The sequence below is a fragment of the Schistocerca piceifrons genome, chromosome 1, assembly GCF_021461385.2.
Source record: "Schistocerca piceifrons isolate TAMUIC-IGC-003096 chromosome 1, iqSchPice1.1, whole genome shotgun sequence".
Lineage (NCBI taxonomy): Eukaryota > Metazoa > Arthropoda > Insecta > Orthoptera > Acrididae > Schistocerca > Schistocerca piceifrons.
This window is the reverse complement of record NC_060138.1, coordinates 72,924,681-72,945,070: the sequence shown is the minus strand read 5'-3', so window position 1 is coordinate 72,945,070 and position 20,390 is coordinate 72,924,681.

The following is a 20,390-nucleotide window of genomic DNA, read 5'->3' as shown; positions in this document are numbered from 1 at the left end:
AAATGAGCTTCCCTTCTTTGTACTTTTTCGATGTCATCCGTCAGTCCCACCTGATGCGGATCCCACACCGCACAGCAATACTCCGGAATAGGGCGGACAAGCGTGGTGTAAGCATAGACCTGTTGCACCTTCTAAGCGTTCTGCCAATGAACACTTGGTTTGCTCTACCCACAATATTATCCATGTGATCATTCTTAATCCAAGATATTCAAGAGGTTGCTGCACCAGGCAGTCAGTATGTAACGGAACCAATTTTAGTTATCTTCTTTTCAAAACAGGGAAACTGTCCTCACTGCGACGGTTGGTTTCAACACCGCAGTGCTTTACAAGGCATGATCGTTGTGGTATCATCCAGAGATGGCGTTGCCACACCAAAGTCGGCAAAGCAAATCGGTACCAAGGCCATTAGCGATGTCTCGATGCAATCCATAACGACATGCGGTAGGCGCCACGACCTCAGCAATAGCATTGCCCTCACGCTGAGTTCAATGTAGTGTCAAGCATGCAAGAACTCAGCCCCGGTTCGAGGTGTCAGATATGGCCGTAACACCACCGTCTGCGACCAACGAGTAGTTAAAGTTTCACATGAAACTTGTACTACTGTTAATGTTTAACATTTTACCTCAAGAGAACAGTTCATTACTTTGGGCATCAGGTGATGCTTTGCTAGTCGATGACACTTGTAAATTATCCAGTACTCCTGTGGAAAATAAGTAGCGCTCCACAAACCAAACATCATTACCATCATCATCACCTGGAAGAGAAATGTCTTTTATTCATTAATACAATAAAATGATATGAAAATGGTATGAGACGCAGCGACCATTTCGATGCACTTTTAACAAGTTCACTCATGTGTTGACCACTCTTTTGTTTTTCATCAAACAGTTTGCACTTGTCTCGTGCTCGAAAATGTTGACGCAACACAATGTATCTAATGTTTTTATATAACTGACATAGCAATGAGTTTGAAAATGACGGAAAATCGAAACGCGTAAGGCTAATGAAAAACAAAAATGTGCTCAGCACGTAAGTAAACTCATTAAAAGTGATAAATTAACTAATATTTCTTGTGTTCTAGTTTGATGTGCCACCTAATAAAGCGAACTAATACTTCGTGAGTGCTAGTTCGATCTTCCACCTCAGCGTGCAATCAAAGAACCCACAATTATGGCTGGACGAAAGTATTTCGTCTGGTCACAAAAGTCCTGTCGAATGTGGGATGTTCTCACTCTGTTACAACCTTATAACCGATTTATCCAGCCAGTTAAAGGAATACTTGCACTTGAACGTGGATTACGTACCACAGGGCAAAGTCTCATGTTTTACATTAACATATCATTGCCACAAACTAGTGGAAGAACCGATACATGACAAGCAAAAGAAAAATCCCAGACTGATTGGGAAATTAACCCAGGCCTCTGAGTTTGAAGTCTGGCACTTTTCTATTTTTTTCGTATTTTACAGCACACATTATAAAATTTAACATAATTAGATCACAATAATAGAAAAACTAAATTTATAAATAATTCGTACATTGTGACACATTCACATTTTAGTGTAGGATTACGCATTCTACTTATGCGCCTTGTTTGCCTTCTTTGAGATCGTAGTCTTTAAACACAGTTCCTTTGAAGCATCCGCATTCTTAATCGCACAATTTAGGCTTTCACGGCTGGTGTTCAGTTAAGTTTGTAACGGTCTCGTTATATTCACCGTGCATTCACTTCTGCACTCCCTCGCAACGTGTCAACCATCCACAACATGACCCTGCAATGTTATATTTAAAAGGTTTGCTGAGATATGGAAGAAGGGCTGCGAGGGGGGGAAAATAATTTTTTTTAACTGTTTTCGGAATCCCTGTTAAATGTAGGAATGCCTGAATCGTCACCCAGATGCACAATCCAGGGAACGTTCGTAAGTTTAACGATTAGTCATTACTTCGAAGACAGGTATTATTTTTTGTAGAAGTCCTTTTTTATAATTTATTATTTTAGAAACACTGCTTGACAGTCTTTGTGTTGTGACTTTTGTGTTTTATTGCACTCTTGCAACAACTCCACAGATTATTCGCGCTAACAGAACCCATACATATAATAAATCTGGTTGTATGTGTGTGTGTGTGTGTGTGTGTGTGTTTTGTTCCATATCTCCTGCCAAATTACTGGACCGATTTCACAAAACATGGTACACGTATACCTTATTGCCAGGCAACAATCGCAGTCAGGGTTTTAGAACCACCTATCTGCAAAGGGGTGGCTTGGAGGTGGGGATGAAAAACAAACGCAGCCCGTGACGTGTGCCTTCCCAGACTTTATTCGACTAATATCCGAGAATGAGAGCACTTAGCTGCTTGCAACAAACATAATTTGAAATCGTTACGAAATTTTTTCTCGCGGATGAAAGAAAAAACGTTTATCGCTTACTACTTCTCCACTGTTCATGCACTAAAAGTACCATATGAGGCTCAACCTTATAATATAACACTTCTTTAAACTGCATTCGCGACAAATTTTACAGACAATTTTCTCATCTACTACTAAATCTAAGTGCAAAATTATATTATTGTACGCCATATAGTTCAAGATATATGACGTCATAAACAATGAGATGCGTGAAAACTTGCCGCATAATGCATGATGTTTGAATTTATTACTTCTGTGCTACTAACTCTATTCGCAATAAATATCGGTGTCTATATATGCCGATCTATGCACCTACAGTATTATATCATTGTGCAACACATAGTTAGGGGATATGGCGTCATAAACATTAAGCACAAGGACAGCAGCTTCGTGGTACGGGCGTGGAAGTACAGCTATAAATAAATACCTGGGCAACGTCGGGTTTCTTCGCTAGTCAGTACATTACATTAACTGGAGAATTGTCATTTTCTGACGGAACATGGTTCGGAATCCACGTGACACTGTAGGTCTCCCTGTAACTCCTGTAACTGGTTGGTAACGGGATAACACTTGTAATAGATCCGTGCCTAATAAAGCCCTGTGGTGGCCAAACCAATATTCAGGTCGATGACAAGTTTACTTTACTGTTTACATAGCGTTAGCTGATGCTTCGCACTGAATCTTTGCTCCAGGTGTTGATCATTTCCCATTTGAATATCAGAGAAAGGTAAAACTTTTGTGGCCAGAGCAGTATCTAGGAGTGTACTGGTAACTAGTAAAAGTGCCAAGGTCTCATCTAACACTGAAGCATTCGTCTGTACGGAGAGGGAGGGCGGCTGTTTGCGAAACTGGGGCGCACGCTCCTCCGGCAACCGCAAGGCCGCCTGCCGGCAGCAGCAGGCACAGAGACGGACGGTTTCCGTGAAATCGTCAGCCAGGTCGCCGCTGTAGCATCTGACTCATGACGACGTGTCAGTGGGCCGGAACGTCAAGCAAGATCGCCCTGAGAGCGAACCACGTAGATGCGACGAGATACATGCCGCTGTTAGGTGTAATCAGAATACCAGAAAGAAACTGATCCAGCGTTGGATCACCTTCATTTCGCTGTGCATCTGAAGTTTATCGTGGAGCGACTGCAACGAGAGGAGGAACTGAAGCGAAACATAGGCAGCGAGGGATTGCAAAATAAAGTTTGATAAAGACCGAAATTCGCAGTACGAACACATTGCTAGTTTCTTGCCATTTGAAAGTTGCACCCTTTTGGTCCTGGATGCACACAGTGATTTGTGTGGGAAGGGTGCCATACAGTCGTTGTATCGATTGTACAACAACCAAGATAGAAAAATAAGAATGAAAGACAACAATGAGGTGCTCAGATTAAAACGGGTGTAAGATAGATATGCAATGTTTCACCTCTACTGTTACTTCTGTATATCGGAGGAGAGACGGAAACCTAAGATCAGGAGTCGGTCTGAAGTCCAGGGCGAAATGATATCAACGATAGCCGGCCGTTGTGGCCGAGAGGTTCTAGGCACTTCAGTCTGGAACCGCGCGACCGCTACGGTTGCAGGTTCGAATCCTGCCTCGGGCATGGATGTGTGTGATGTCCTTAGGTTAGTTAGGTTTAAATAGTTCTAAGTTCTAGGGGATTGATGACCTGAGCAGTTAAGTCCCATAGTGCTCAGAGCCATTTGAACCATTTGATATCAATGATAAAATTAGCTACTGACACTGCATCCTAAATGAAAATGAAGAAGAATTGGAGAATCTGTTGAATGAAATAAGCAGTCTAATGAGTACACAGTATGAATTCAGATTAAGCTTAGGAAAGACGGAAGTAATGAAGAGCAGCAGCAATAAGATTAGCAGTAAAGTTAACATCAACACTGAGGAATAAGAAGTAGACAGGATGAAATAATTCTGCCACATTGCAAGCATGATGTTGAGACACTCCGTTTGCCCAGCATACGTCCACCAAAATGTCTCCAATGAGAGAAACATGTTGCGGGCCAATTACAGCAGTTGTAGGCAAACTTACCGCAGGACACAAAAACAGATCAGCACAGACAAAGAGTGGATTCCTGCCCATAAGAAGTCTAGTAGTATCAAACTTCGGCCTTAAATATGCGTAAGAAATTTCTCTGTTGAAAGGATGTTAAAAAAGAAGTATGTTGGAAAAGAAGAGACGACGTGCTATAGAATGATGTTGAAAAGTATACGAAGTGATAAGGAATCAGGGGGTTCGCCATAGAATCGGCGAAAAAGTAAGTATATGGAAAAAAATGACGGACATAAGATGTATGAGAATAACTTTCACTATACGAGAGGGGGCTGTAGAAGGTAAAATCTGTAGAGGAAGACAGAAATTTGAATACATCCAGCAAGTAGTTGAGGACATAGGATGCAAGTGCTGCTTTGAGATGCAGAGGTAGGAATACTATAAGAATCCATGGTGGTCCACATCAGATCAGTCACAGGACTGATGAAAAAAAAGCTACGGTAAGTTTGTCTACAACTGCTGTAATTGGCCCTCAACATGTTTCCCTGGTCCCACTCGTCTTTTATTGGAGATATATTGGTGGATCTATGCTGGCAAAGGGAGTGTCTCAGCATCATTCAGGCAGTTCAGAGACAAGTGCCGTGTGTGGACGAAGGGTGTTCTGTTAAAAATGGTGCCAGAGTACTCATCATATTTTAGTGATAACACATGAGGATTCAGGATGACTATGACGCACCAATGAGCCGGCAGAGATACTTGAATCGCTACCAGAGGTGACCTGACGCTATCCCCAGAGTCTCCACATGCCGTGACGCTGCGTGATACACGGTTGCGTCTCTCCAAAACTGTGCCAAAATGTATTGTAACTGCTCCGTGCCGTCATCACGTAGACGTACGCAGAGCACAACGGAAATCCAGTCTACGCTTCCAGACTGCAACACCACTGGAAATACATACTAAGTACTGTGGTGTTACCAGAAGCCCCTGTATGGAACGGAGATTCAGCAGCCAGGCCTCTGCAGGACCCTGAGTAAATTTTCTTGATGACACGCGAAATTTTCTTGATGACACGCGGTGTTAGAGTGCGTCCATTACTTGTGTACGGTTGGCAGGTACATTTACGGAGGGCTTTCTACGCTGATGGGCCAAATAAGAACGACCATTGCTAAAAGCTCGTTGGTCCACTTCCGCAACGCAACTCAGGAGCAGTTCATCGTGGCAAAGATTCAATAGGTTCTTGGTAGGTTTAAAGCTATAGATGTCTACGCAAAAACCAAGTAATTCAAGTAAACTGCAGGCCGGAGGTTAGTGAGAGGGTGAAGATGGCGTCCCTGACGTGTTCCATTGAATTCAGATCTGTCGAATTCAGTGGCCAAGATGTCAACGTGAGTACACTACGACGCTCCTCAAATCACTGTAGCACGATTTTGGCCTTTCAACATGGGCAGTTATCCTGCTGAAATATTTCATCACTGTCGGCGGAAGGCATCAAGCGTGAAGGGGTGCAGGTGGTCCGCAATATTTTCTCGTAGTCCACAGTTGTCATGATACTTTACATTACTACCACAGGCCCGATGGAGACCCATGTGAATGTTCTCCATTCGATAATACTAACCCCATTGCCCTGCGTCTGTGAATCGGTGTATGTTTCTAGCAGCCGTTCGCATGGACGTCGGTGTATCCAAACACGACTGTAGAACTGGTGCAACAAGAAACGTGATTTATCCCCTAGAGGGCACGTTTCCACTGATTCACAGTCCAAATGTGTGCGCGCATAGGATATCTGGTGTGTGTCCCATGTTCGTCCGCAGCTCATGTTCTCGCGGTAACATTGTCGCTTCCCGAACACGGGGTCCCGGATTCGATTCCCGGCGGTGTCAGGGATTTTCACCTGCCCCGAGATGACTGGGCGTTGCTGTGTCTTCATCATCATCATTATTCATCCCCATTACGGTTAGAGGAAGGCAACGGCAAGCCACTTCCATTGGGACCTTGCTTAGTACGGTGGTGCGGGTCTCCCGCATCGTCCCCTACGCTCTGTCAAGCAGCATGGGACTTCATTTACATTTACAGTCCCATGTTCAATAGTGAATACTGAATGGCGTGCTCTGGAACGCTTGAGCCTGCACCAACATTATAATCTGTCGTAGTATCTGCTACAGACCGGCGGAAAAGCCTCCATCGTCTACGTTCTGATCCAAGGATTGGACGCCCAATACCTTGTCGCCTACTCATGGTTTCTCCATCCTTCATGCGTTGGTGCATACGACATAGCACGCGAACAGATGACCATCTTTGTCTTTTCCAAGGTGTTCGTTCCAAGGTGCCCGGTGTAACGCGACATCCTCCACTAGGATTACTTTTTCTCAGCAGTAGTTGTCGACACACTATTTTTCGAATTTTGGAGAGGTTAGTATTTTCTCAGTTGCTTTTCTGAAAACTTTCATTTAATTTTACACAAAGTATATTATACTTGAAGCTAAAATCTATGAAAATGAATTACTTTATAATTTTTAGTCTCAATGTTATAATCGATACGTATTAGATCTGAATTTCCAGTTACAATTATATTTTTTTAGAAACATTTGAAATTACGAACTATTGGCGCACATACAATTTCTGTTATCAATTGTGCAATACTGTACTATTTACTATGTTTATTTCTAGATTTATTTATGGAATAATAATCGAAAATAATAACGGAAGAGACACTAGTAGAATTCATTTGTTAAGAAAAATTGTAAACCCTCTGGAATATGGTTATTTCCGCAGAGTGCTGACACACTGTTCTGATATGATCGGACGTATTTTCGTATTTTGTGCGAACAATGTAATTTCGGCTTTCTTAATGTGGAAAAACAAAAGACTGTATGATATACTAAAAATGTGAGAAAACACATGAACGTAAAAACAAAAATTCTCCAACAACAACCTTCAAATTTATTTGGATCAATCCAACCATGAAGACCTAAAATGTGACTTTTCAGTATCAAGAATCAGGCGCCTAGACAAGAAGAACTGGAACCAACTATACATGACAAGCTAAGTAAACTAGAAAGTTTATTGTAATCTTCGCTCCTGTGAAATTATTCATAAAAGACTTGCTTATTGTGGGCTATAGCGGCAAGTAGGAAGGAGGGTGTAGATTACGCAGGTCATAACAATGTGGCCTTTATTGAGGTCCCCATTTGGGTATGTGTCATCCATAGAATGATTCCCATTCATCTCTGCTCCGCTTATTCAAGATGTTCGTAAGTTCCGACACAAACTTCTAGGATTTACAGAGGAAAATGGGTACATAATATTTTCAATGGGAGCTATGTCCGGAAGCGTACCGTTTCCATTCTACGACGGTTTCAACTCAGATATGTAACGTGTCCACGTCTACTGAGGGACTGAGAAAGAATTCAGAGTTGCTTTTTCTGGTATGCAATAGGGTAGACAGGGTGACTTGTACTGTGCCGCGTGGTCACCAATGTCAAGTAACGTCTGCCTTGCTGCTAGATCTGTTAAATGCTTTTGAACCTGCGACACGGTCAACATGGTTCGGCGCACTTTTTCGGTATACACAGACATGCTCCCGGTGCCGGCCGTTGTGGCCGAGCGCTTCTAGGCGCTGCAGTCTGGAACCGCACGACAGCTACGGTCGCAGGTTCGAATCCTGTCTCGAGCATGGATGTGTGTGATGTCCTTACGTTTAAGTAGCTCTAAGTTCTAGGGGACTGAAGACCTAAGAAGTTAAATCCCATAGTGCTCATAGCCATGCTCCCGGTGCATGATGAAACTCGAGGTAACGGAAGAGCTGCTAGTCGGCTGCCTCACGAACGTTTTCCGCGACATAGCACGCAATCGCACCAATTTCTTGACCAAATTACACAGCGTCTCCGAGAAACATGCACCGTCATCCTCAGGAGGCAGGACTGTGTTGCTCCACGGCAACATCGCACGTCCGAATTTGATGTACCGCACTGCGTTCAAAGAAATCCGTCAACGAGCACTCGAACAATGGCACGAGCAATGGGTGTTAGTCGCAGTATCACTAGGCGAGCAACAATTACATCCGTACCACTTACAATGGGTACACGCTATGGGTCCATTTGATTTATCACTACGCGTTGTCTTCTGCACGTAGTTCTTGCACCGCTGCAGCGACACACCCCTGTTTCCACGTCGAATTCTCAAGTTAATGTTAATTCACTAGGGATTGTGTTCTGAACTCGCGAAACAGCCATGTCTGGACAGACCAAAACTCTCGTGCCATCACATTCAGGGATTTTAGCACTGGTATGGTATTTACGTTTGGGCGGCTATTCTGGACGGTTATGTGACTGGGCCATATCTCCTTCAACTCAAGGTAACTGGTACTTTATACCCGATCTTCCTAAAAAACACGTTGGATTCGTTCTTGGAAGCTGTGCCGCTGACGTCCATCGGGAAATGTGGTTTCAGCATGGTGGTGCTCCACCTAACTTCTCACGAGCGGGTTGGAGACATCTCGACAGACGGTATGGTGACACATCGGTTGGCCGAGATGGTCAAACCACATAGGCACCGCGATCGCCGGATTTCACTCCTATGGAGTACTTCTTGTAGGGTCGTACGCAAGGTGTACTTTACGAGACTGCTGTAACTACAGAGGAAGATCTGCTGGCATCAGTTGTGGCCGTTGTACTAGAAACTGAACAGACAGCAGTTGGGGTGGAGAGTGTGTACCAGAACGTGCTTCGTAGAAACCGTCTCAGTTCAAATGTTCAAATGTGTGTGAAATCTTATGCGACTTAACTGCTAAGGTCATCAGTCCCGAAGCTTACACACTACTTAACCTAAATTATCCTAAGGACAAACACACACACTCATGCCCGAGGGGGGACTCGAACCTCCGCCGGGACCAGCCGCACAGTCCATGAATGTAGCGCTACAGACCGCTCGGCTAATCCCGCGCGGCAAACCATCTCAGTAACAACGCTGGTGGTCGCAACATCGCTACATCGAGCCGCAGTTGGAGTGCCTCATGATCGCTCTGTACGTACATCACCGGTGTACTGGGTTCTGTTTTGTTCTGGAGTAGTGTAAACACGTAATGTTTAAGTGTTGTTCCTCAAGCAGAAGTGGGTCAGCTACACATCTGAACTGAAACCGTCATAGAGGGGAAACGGTACGTTTCCGGACATGGGCTCCTGTTCCAAATATTATGTACTCACTACCCTCTCCAAGTTCTGGAAGTTTGTAACTGGAATTTTAGGACGCACTGCAGACTTTCCTTACCACGTCATGTGACCACAACGCCACACGGGGTATTCAATCTCACAGTGGACACTGGTCGGAAAGTATTTTTATCACCAGTGCTTGCCCTTGGCGTAAAACGCAGCCATATTCCCCGTGATGTGATCGGACTTAGTCGATCAGAATACTGATAACGCACGTTTCTTTTCTCGTGTTTCCATTCAGTCCAACATCAGGCTACATTCAGATCAACACACCTTTCATTCGTGGACAATGAGTAATTCAAATATCCGGCTGCATACAGACGCACAATGCCGCTCTCTTCAGACTCTACCAAGTGCTAGTAGCGTTATGCTAGATGAGCACCCAGGTCCTCACTAAACATCTTCCGCAGCCGCCTCTAATTATAGAGCCAGAAGCGCCCATGTATTTCACCTTAAATACGTATCTTTTGTGTCATTGAATGTGTTTATGATCTCTTTTCATTGAGCCCAAAAACGATCAGGGGTCGTCAAACAAAAGTTTGTTAATCAGTGAGGTATAGATATTAACTTTGTTCTTTTCCTTTATTAAATTAATTTTTGTGTGCCAGAATAGCATATCTAGAAGAGACAAAGTGCGTGACATAACTGTTTTGTAAGTCTTGCAGGGAATTACGACGTAATAATAAAGTGTGCCAAACAAAGGACTGCGTGATTTTATAAGAAATTGTTTTTGGAAAAAAATAAACCCCGCTAAACTTCGTGAACTGATTTGTCTAAAAGTGAGAAATACAATAAATTAGCAAAACATTTGACTCGCCTTTCAATGATGCTCTAAATCATGTTCATCAAATGAGGTGCCGATTCAAAATTTGTAGTTGAATGTTTAACTCAGAACCTTAGAATTTTAAAGAGTACCGTGGGACATGTATTTGTTGCTTTTTCTAGACCGTGCAGACTGCTGTTGTGTGGCCTTGACATATTTCTGGTTGGTTGGTTGGTTGTGGGAGGAAACCAGACAGCGAGGTCATCGGTCTCATCGGATTAGGGAAGGACGGGGAAGGAAGTCGGCCGTGCCCTTTCAAAGGAACCATCTTGGCATTTGCCCGGAGTGATTTAGGGAAATCACGGGAAAGCTAAATCAGGATGGCCGGACGTGGGTTTGAACCGTCGTCCTCCCGAATGCGAGTCCAGTGTGCCAGCCACTGTCCCACTGACATATTTCTGTCCGCCACCTATGCCAAAAGATGCAAAACCGTTTAAACACTTTTCAGTCTCAAAAAATTTTTCAGTAGGAAATCCTTTAAATATCAGAAGAGAGAATACACATTCTTAGTCATCACCTCATTTGGTGTGTATGGTTTGTAGCATCATATAAAGACATGCAAAATGTTTCCATAATCTCTTTTGTTTCTTACTTTTACATAAATGAGTTCACAAATCATTTCATCTTTTCTTTTTTTTTTTAACAAAGAATGAACTTTTGGACATGTTATTTACTTCCCTAGCGTCCTCTCAAACGATCTGAATTTAGTACCTGATTCGTAGGAAGCCATTTTGAGAGTTAAATATTACATCAATGCAACCTTTTATGCGCAAATCAGCTATGCCTTAGAACTGAAATTTGTGGTACCTCTTTCCCCCTACGTAGTGTCTTCTGTTCTGGAAATTTTTTACATTTAGTACTTGATGTGCAGGGATTATTTTTCACAGCTAAGTATCACAGTAATGAAACTTCGTATGCCCATAAAACCTATGTCTTGAAGATGCTCGTGAAATATTTCAATTTTTCCTCAAACCACTTTCTCTTAATTACCCTGATCACTTTCAGTTTTCCCTCAGATCAGTTTCTCTTAGTTACGCAGATTAATTTCGAGCAGTTAAATAAAATTCTGCAGAACTAGACCTCACGCTGGTTAGTTTGACACCCCATTCGTCTATATGCCAATCTTCGTTTGGCTATGAAAATTTGGATAAAAATTCATTGTGGAATTTTTCTTCAGATCACTATTTTTCCCTAAGCTCCTTGATTAGTTTCATGAAATTAAATATTTTTTGGAAAATATATCTCTCACTGGTCAACTTGATACCCCATTTGTCCATTTCCCACTTTTCGTTTGAAAAACAAGAATTTCCTCTTAAATCACACAAGTTTTACTTAATTACCATTAATATTTTCAACCAAATAAACCCTTTTTAACGATAGTAGACCTCACGCTGGGTCAATAGGGTACTCCATTTGTCCATTTCCCACTCATCGTTTGGCTGTGAAAATTCTGACAAAAATTCGTTGTGTAATTTATAGGGGTCTTTGTTTTCCTTCCATTCAAACATTTGACGAAAAATTAAATAACGTAAAATCAAAAACCTGTAGAAGAACGCAAGGAATGCTACATTTATTGCCAAATCTGTAAGAACTTTCCAAAGAAATTTCTGAGTAGTAGTTACAAAAAGTGCTGTCAGATGCGTAGTGCCTATAAACAGTACTACGATGTGATGAGCTCCACCACTGGGACGTAAACGAGGATAGTACACCGAGGGAAGCGGTTGAAGTTATACATTCCATTGAATAACATGTGTTCCTAGTGCTTGAATATCACAGTTTATAACACAATGTTGCACTAACAAAACGCTGTATTCAAACATAATTTAACGTTCTAAAAAGATCCGGTGCGAAAGGCATTCGCGAGCCCTTCGCCGAATTCTTAAGGACAGGCGGCGAGGCTGATGATGTAGTGCGGATTGTTGGCCGCAGGCCAACTGTAGTTACTCCTATAAGTGTGGCCACAGTTTCTGGACTTATTCAGCAACATCCTAGGAAGTCCGTCCGAGGAAGTGCATCAGAGACTTGCTTAAAGCGCCCCAGTAAGCATACGATGCTGAGAAATAGTCTGCACATGTTTCCATTGAAAATCCAAAGGGCTGACTTCGGGAACCAGATTCTCACAATCATTGGTAATAAATGCTGCATTTGCTTCACACATGACGCAAACTTCCTCTTGAATGGATTCGTAAATAAACAAAACTAGTGATTTCGAGGTTCTGACAATTCCCATTTGTGTGAATAGAGAAGACTGTATTCTTTCAAAGTTCCTGTTTGGGCTGCGGTGTTTAGCAGAAGCACTATCGGCCCTTTCTTCATGCGAGAACAGGTAACTTGTGAATGTTACACTATCATTTTGGAACAGTTTGTCCCCACACAGCAAGCGTTGGTGGACCGAGTAGCCAGTGAGTGGTACGTGCAAGAGGGGGTCCGAGCACATCGCACCGGTGTATAGCTATATGTAGATGGTATCTGTTCTTTCGGACATGTCTGAATTCTGTGTGACTACTTCGGGAACAGAGTATGGCGTTGGATTATCCCAAATTTACTGGCGACGGCAAGGATGTGCCTCCATTTTCACCTGTTTTGTCATGACTACTTTTTGTGGAGCACTGTGTATCGCCCTGGACGAGCCTGAATCTTTGGTATGTGTGGCAAACGAATCAATTTCCCTTGAGTCACTACAAGGTTTGATGTGAAATTTAATTTTTAATTTGCGCCGCCTCTTTACTGCGAGCGCTTGACGTTTTGAAAGAATTGTGATATACCTAGGGCTGTTGATGGCCAACGGCCTTGCCGCAGCGGTAACACCGGTTCCCGTCAGATCACCGTAGTTAAGCGCTGTCGGGCTGTGCTAGCACCTGGATGGGTGACCATCCGGTCTGCCGAGCGGTGCTGGCAAGAGGGGTGCACTCAGCCCCTGTGGGGCAAACTGAGGAGCTACTTGACTGAGAAGTAGCGGCTAAACTGACACATGGCCGGGAGAGCAGTGTGCTGACCACATGCCCCTCCATATCTGCATCCAGTGACGCCAGTGAGCAGAGGATGACACGGCGGCCGGTCAGTACCGTTGGGTCTTCATGTTCCGGAGGAGTTTAGTTTTTTTTAGGGCTGTTGATAAAATTATCGATATGTCGGTAAATCTACATTCTTTCCCAAAATATCGACGTCTCGGCGATATCAAATTCTACGGCTTATACATATATTTCGAAATGGCGATATCAAGTGACGATATATTTGTTTTATATTATACGTTTATCGCAATTATCCAAGAATATCTGAAGTTTTTTCTTGAAATTGTAGTAGAACATAATTTTACTGTCAGCTTTCATCACTTCCAGTCTTTCTCTTTGATAGCGTGAAGCAAGTAGAGGTGGCACAAAGAAGAAGTCGGTCGGATTGCACTGGGTAGGAAATAGCACACCTGCTGTCTTATAAAAACAATCCATAACGAACCACTGTGCTACTTCTTCACATCGGTATTCTTCAAAAGTAGTTGCCGAAAATGATGAACAAAAATCTGAATGACATGACTGGTCTTTGCTGTGGGCGGGGACGTGCGAGGGGAATTGCTCACGTAATCGGTGCTACCAACAGGAAATGCAACATTTAGCTTCGCCACGCTATTTTGGTACTACAACTGCTAGGTCACTGGCTTTGACAGAAATGAAAAAAAAAAAAAAAACAGGGAATCCGACGTGAAGCGTTGCGGACAAATGTGCCGAAACCGAACGACGGACCCATCGCACACTTTTTACTATGCTACTTACAAGAGGTTGTAAGTAGGCTGTTTATGTTTTCTTATTGGCAACGTTACGTAGCGCTCTGTATGAAAATCACTGGCTGAGCTGTGTGCAGTCTGTGTCTAGTTTGCATTGTTGTCTGCCATTGTAGTGTTGGGCAGCGGCAGCTGGATGTGAACAGCGCGTAGCGTTGCGCAGTTGGAGGTGAGCCGCCAGTAGTGATGGATGTGGGGAGAGAGATGGCGGAATTTTGAAATTTGTAAGACTGTCATGAACTGCTATATATAATATGACTATTAAGGTAAATACAGTGTTTGTTCTCTATTAAAATCTTTCATTTGCTAACTATGCCTATCAGTAGTTAGTGCCTTCTTTTATTTAGCTGGCAGTAGTGGCGCTCGCTGTATTGCAGTAGTTCGAGTAACGAAGATTTTTGTGAGGTAAGTGATTTGTGAAACGTATAGGTTAATGTTAGTCAGGGCCATTCTCTTGTAGGGATTTTTGAAAGTCATACTGCGTTGCGCTGAAAATATTGTGTGTCAGGTTAAGCACAGTCCTGTATAATTCTTCTAAGGGGACGTTTCATATGTGGACCCTTAGCCGAGGATACCTCACTGGAATCTTCAGATTTTTTCTTGTAGTTTGCGTAATTTGTGTAGCTTTTGTTTATTGCTAGCGCGTAGTTGTGGAGAGAATCTCCTTTGTAGTTGCAGTCTTTCATTGTGGTACAGTAAAACAGTTGTAGCACACATGCAGTTTTACACCAAGTATTTCTCAGCAGCGCGTGCAATTAACTAGATATTTTTTCAGTGCTATGTTAATGTGTTCTCTTATTTTTGCTCTTCAAATTGTGTTTTTCTGTGTTGTCGTGTGAAATATTGTGACAATAATGGCGTGTGAAAAACGTAATACTAGGCTCCAAAGTAAACTGAGAAATGACAGTGAAGACGAAAGCAGTGTGTTAGCGCCGCAGAGTAATGAATTAAGTAATGTTCAAAGTAGTAATTTGGTAATTGTGCATAGGGAAATGGAGCGGGTTGCAAATAATGGTGTACACAGTGAAACAATTAGTGAACAGGGAAGCATTATCGATCGATCGGTCGGCAACAGCTCGCCTCAGGAATCCGAAATGACAGGAAACAATCTCAGAAATACTGTAGATTCAGCTTTTGGGTCCTCACCGTTTTCTCAAATGAGTCAAGACACATTTTCTGCTTGTCAAAATGTGAATGTTGCCGGTGAAAATGCACTGCCAAAAAGCATAGAGAAACAGATTCCAGACACTTATACATTATTATTGCAATTAATGCAACAAATGGAACAAAATCAGAGACAAATGGGACAAAATCTTAAAAAGTTAGACACAGTGGAACAAAATCTTAAAAAGTTAGACACAATGGAACAACACCAGAGACAAACACAGCAACAGTTAGACGCAATGGAACAAAATCTTCACACCACGCTTGAGCAAACACGTGAAGATTTAACTACTGAGTTACATAACATTGAATCGAAATGCCAAAAAGTCTGTAATGACGTAAAAACACAAATTTGTGAGCATTTTCAACCTATTTTTTCGCGGCATGAAAATGCATTACAGAATCACGAAGCAGCCATAAAAGAACTGCAAACTATTGTTCATGAAAATCATGGGACCTTGCAAGCTAAATTTGACTCAGTTGCATCTACCGATTCGGTTACGCAACTTGCAAAAACTCAGGAAAACTTAAAGGACTCAGTAGATACTCTGAAACTTGGTTCAGAAAAACACACTGAGGAAAGAAGTACACTATCGGAGAAAGTAGCCGAACTTTCGGATCAGTTCACTAACTTATCTACGAAGGTAGATGATAATCTGAATGACACAAAACCGGTAGTCTTTAATGACACAGAAGAGAGCGAACAAATTAGGAAACTGAAACAAAATCTGAATCAAATTAATACGCAACACCAAAGAGAAATCCGGGAAGTACAAGATCAGCTGACACAGGTAATACAAGAATTACGTATTTCAGAGGACACTCGCGCTCCAACACGGGAAGAGGGACATAGAAATACGGAACAACCACAAAATAATAACACAGGACACTTCGGAAATTATGAAAGAAATTGGCAAGGCGCATTGGATTTTGAGATGGAACCGCCGACACGACGTAACAATGACCGATATGCTACTCGCCGACACGATGATTTTGACTATAAGCTGTTCATTACTACACGTAAATTCAAAACGTTTAAGAATTCTGCCAACGACATTCATCCACAAGCGTGGCTCCATCAATTCTCTCATTGTTTTCCTCCCAACTGGTCGTTAGAACACAGATTAGAATTTATGTGTGGCTATTTAGAGAATGAACCAGCTGTAAGAATGCGATCGGTCATTCACGATTGTCACAGTGAAGGAGAATTTTACCATGCCTTCCTCTCAGCATATTGGTCTCAAGCCATACAAGACCGAGTAAAACGTAGCATCATGATGATGAAACACTTTGAACAATCTGAATTTTCCAGTCTTGTCAAATATTTCGAAGACATGTTGCATAAGAATCAGTATCTTTCAAACCCATACAGTCCCTCAGAACTCATCCGCATTTGCTTACTCAAATTGCCTGAACAATTACGACATATTATTTTGGCAGGGCGTTGCAAAGACGACATTGAAGCTTTTCAAGGACTCTTACAAGAATTAGAAATTGACACAGACAGTCGCGGGATGCGAAAACAGGAAAAAAATCACTACAGGTCACATCCGTCACAATTCCGTGACGACAGAAGCAATAACTGGACACGACAAGCCTATTCTTACAACGTAAATCGTGACCAAAACAGACACCACCCGTATGACAACCACTGGCAGAGTAATAGTTACAGAGAAAGATCGCATTTTCGTAGTAGTGACTATCACAGAGACAATCAGAGAAACAGACATTATCGAAACCTAAACAATTATTATCAAGGGGGACAGAATAACTTCAGACGCAACAGTTCAGCGCGCAGTTACGATTCAGGGAGAAATTCTTCACCATGTGACCGACAAGAAAGAAACTATGTAAACTACCGACATAACGACAGACCTGAATTTTATCAGAACTGGCGGGATTCAAACAGAGCAGGGCACTTTCGACAACGTGAATTTGTAGAAGCTAGGTCTCCTAATCCCAATAACGACGCTCGCCAACAAAGAGACAGACAATGACTCGCACAGCAGGCAGCCGCGTGCGCCCACTGTCTCCGAGAAAAATGACATAAGACGCTAGCCTTGAGAAAAATTTTAGCGTTCTTTACCGATGTATACAACATGATAATTGCTTTGAAGTTGAAACTCTGTGCACTAGGAAGAGTAAAGGTTTACACAACATTTCAAACGTAAAACCGTTTATTGAAAGATAATCTGCTTTTTAACTTAGTCTTTGCCATAAAATTTTTCGCTTCACATTACTATATAATATGCTTTGTCAGACTTAGAATCTGTTAACATGCAACAATGTTTGAAGTTAAATATCCAGTCTAGGACCTAGGGAACATTTTTAAACAGAAATTACGATTGCATTGTTGTAGTGAACAGATGACACAGTGTTGTATTTGTACATTCTTGCTTGTTAGTTGCACGATTACGTAACAACTATCAGGCTCACATACTTAGAACATATACCGGCACTGCTAATGAGATTTTCATGCAACATTTTGGTTTACTTGAAAAGACATTCTTTATTTTAAGTACTTTCTGTGGGATTAAAGATGACTTAGCACTTGGTTTCTTTGACAGCTACACAATTATATCACGACGCTACTAATGTGTGACACAATTTACATTGTTGCTTTTGTGCTGTATCTGCTTTATATCTGCATAGTTTTTTTGAGTTCTTCTGGAAAGTAAAACGTGTTTTAGTAGTACAATGAGACTGCCTTTTCTGTAGCACAACAATACGTTACAGCACAGTACTTTCTTCATCATGGCAATAAGCGTAATAACTAAGATATCTATACGCAAAGCATTTCACTTTTGTTTATCATGAGGTAAGTACATTGACTTCTGCAGAACTTAGCTTTCGGAGGACAATAACTACGACACTTCCACAGAGATTATCTTACAGCAAGATGCACATTTAGCGCTACAGGACACGTATTTGAGTGATTAATTTTGCACTTAAATAATTTATTTTTAAAGATATTTGAAGTACAATGATACAAAGGGTTTCCATAATAATTTCATTCCATTGTTGTAATCTGTAACACCTGAGGGTATAATTACATTAATCCTCAGTGGGGTACACGCCTACTTTGTGTATCATGTGTTTGGCAAGCACAAGGAGCCCTAGCTAATATGGTATTGGCTCATACAACTTTACACATCAGTACCATATTTCTCTAACACACAAATTACACAGCTATCTGATCATTTAACTGAGAGATAAACATTTTTTTTACTACATCAGTGACAGATGTTTACGCAATTACACAGTTGGGTAACTTCACACTAATGAAATTGTATTTTGTCTGTACTTTGTAAGCTGTTCATATTTTTTCGGAACCATTGTGGTACTATGAGAGCTTTGAATGATGTGTTTGGTAAGGGAGCATGATTTTAAAGTACGTTTGAGGTAGATGACACTATTGAAATGAGCAGAGAATTTTCTTTAGGTTTTGACATTATTGCAGAAAGCTACGACGTTTTCGAGATTTGACTGAGGTGTTATGATGTTATTTTTATGATGACGATGTGTATTATGCTGTTGAGGTATGTTTATGATCAATAAACTGATGCTATATAAGGAATGTGATTACGTGTTTATATGTATATGAATAATGAGTAGAAGTTAGGGACTCTGGTTTGTGGAAAAGGATGTTGGAAACCAAGAATCGTACTTTAAGAGTTATGAAATGTGTGTAAATGCATGAATGTATCACAATGCCGACGAAAACGTTTTGAACACTGTTATATTCATAGGATTTTGTTTCTACACATTTGCAACACAAATTCTCAACCTGTGATTTTTTTATGAGACTGCCACTGTAGCGGAAACTGCTGTCGTAAATATTTCAGTAATAAAGGTAAGCGACCTTGACGTAATGCGTTTTGGATGCCCAGCTGAGAGGTAGTCATCTGACAAAAGAAAGCCATTAGGTGCAAAAAAAAAAGGGAGGCCATTATCCTCGCTATTGACATTTCTTTGTCGAAAGCATCGCAAATACGACACACTCAAACTTGAAAACATATGATAACACTGTGACGGTCTGAATTTATTATATCTACTGAAATGTCTAATGAAATGACGAGAAATATTTTATGTCTATACACGTGATTATGACTACTGTCTTTCTAGTTGAGAGATTTTATGTACTACCTTATGAAATGCCATATGGCTAATGAATGATGTTTCATGCCTTCCTTTGTACATATTTGCTCATTTTGTTTAATATCTAGTTTCTAACTGCACTGTAGCATTGGTTAAAATAAAATTTTATAGATGTACTAAATATAAATATTTTCTGTCTACAGATCGAGTAAATAATAATTTTTTCAAAAAAATGAGGGAGCACAAAAAGACATTTACCTTCAGAGGAACTGCATTCATAATTTTCTTTTCAAGTACTTGGTAACTTTTTTGGTAGAATAACTTCTTGTGGTGCACCACTTTAATTACATAGACATTAAGATGCGATTATACATTTCCTTTATCTATATTGTTGTCTTTAGTGTACTATTTTTTCTGCTGGAGCTTTGTCATGCTTAGGTATACGTTATAGCATTTACTGCTGCTGTTTGCCAGGCATAGTGCTACTGAATTTTAATTTGTGTTACTCAGTTAAGCCAGTTTACTACTGATTTATTTTTCTTGTTTGCTGCTCATTGCCTTATATTAGTTGTAATTTATGCTGCTTGCTTCGCCGTTTGTATTTTTGGTCATTGCTGTTTGTGTTAATTGTTTTGTGCTGCTGCATTGCCTCGTGCCTTAGTTTAGGATCTGAGCTCAGTAGATTTAAGTTAGCTTAAAATGGGGTAGGCTATATAAAAGAACGAGTTGTGATGAATGGAAAGAAATGCATTGAGAAGATATAAGAAAATGGTGTGGCCCAAAAAAAAAAAAAGAATTTTGAAAGAGGATATGAACAAAAAAAGTAGGGTTTAGGGACAACAGGTTTAGGTAGGATTTTTTTGGAAATAAATGTTGAGGTAAGATAATGGTAAATAAATAATGTGGTAAGAAATGTGTG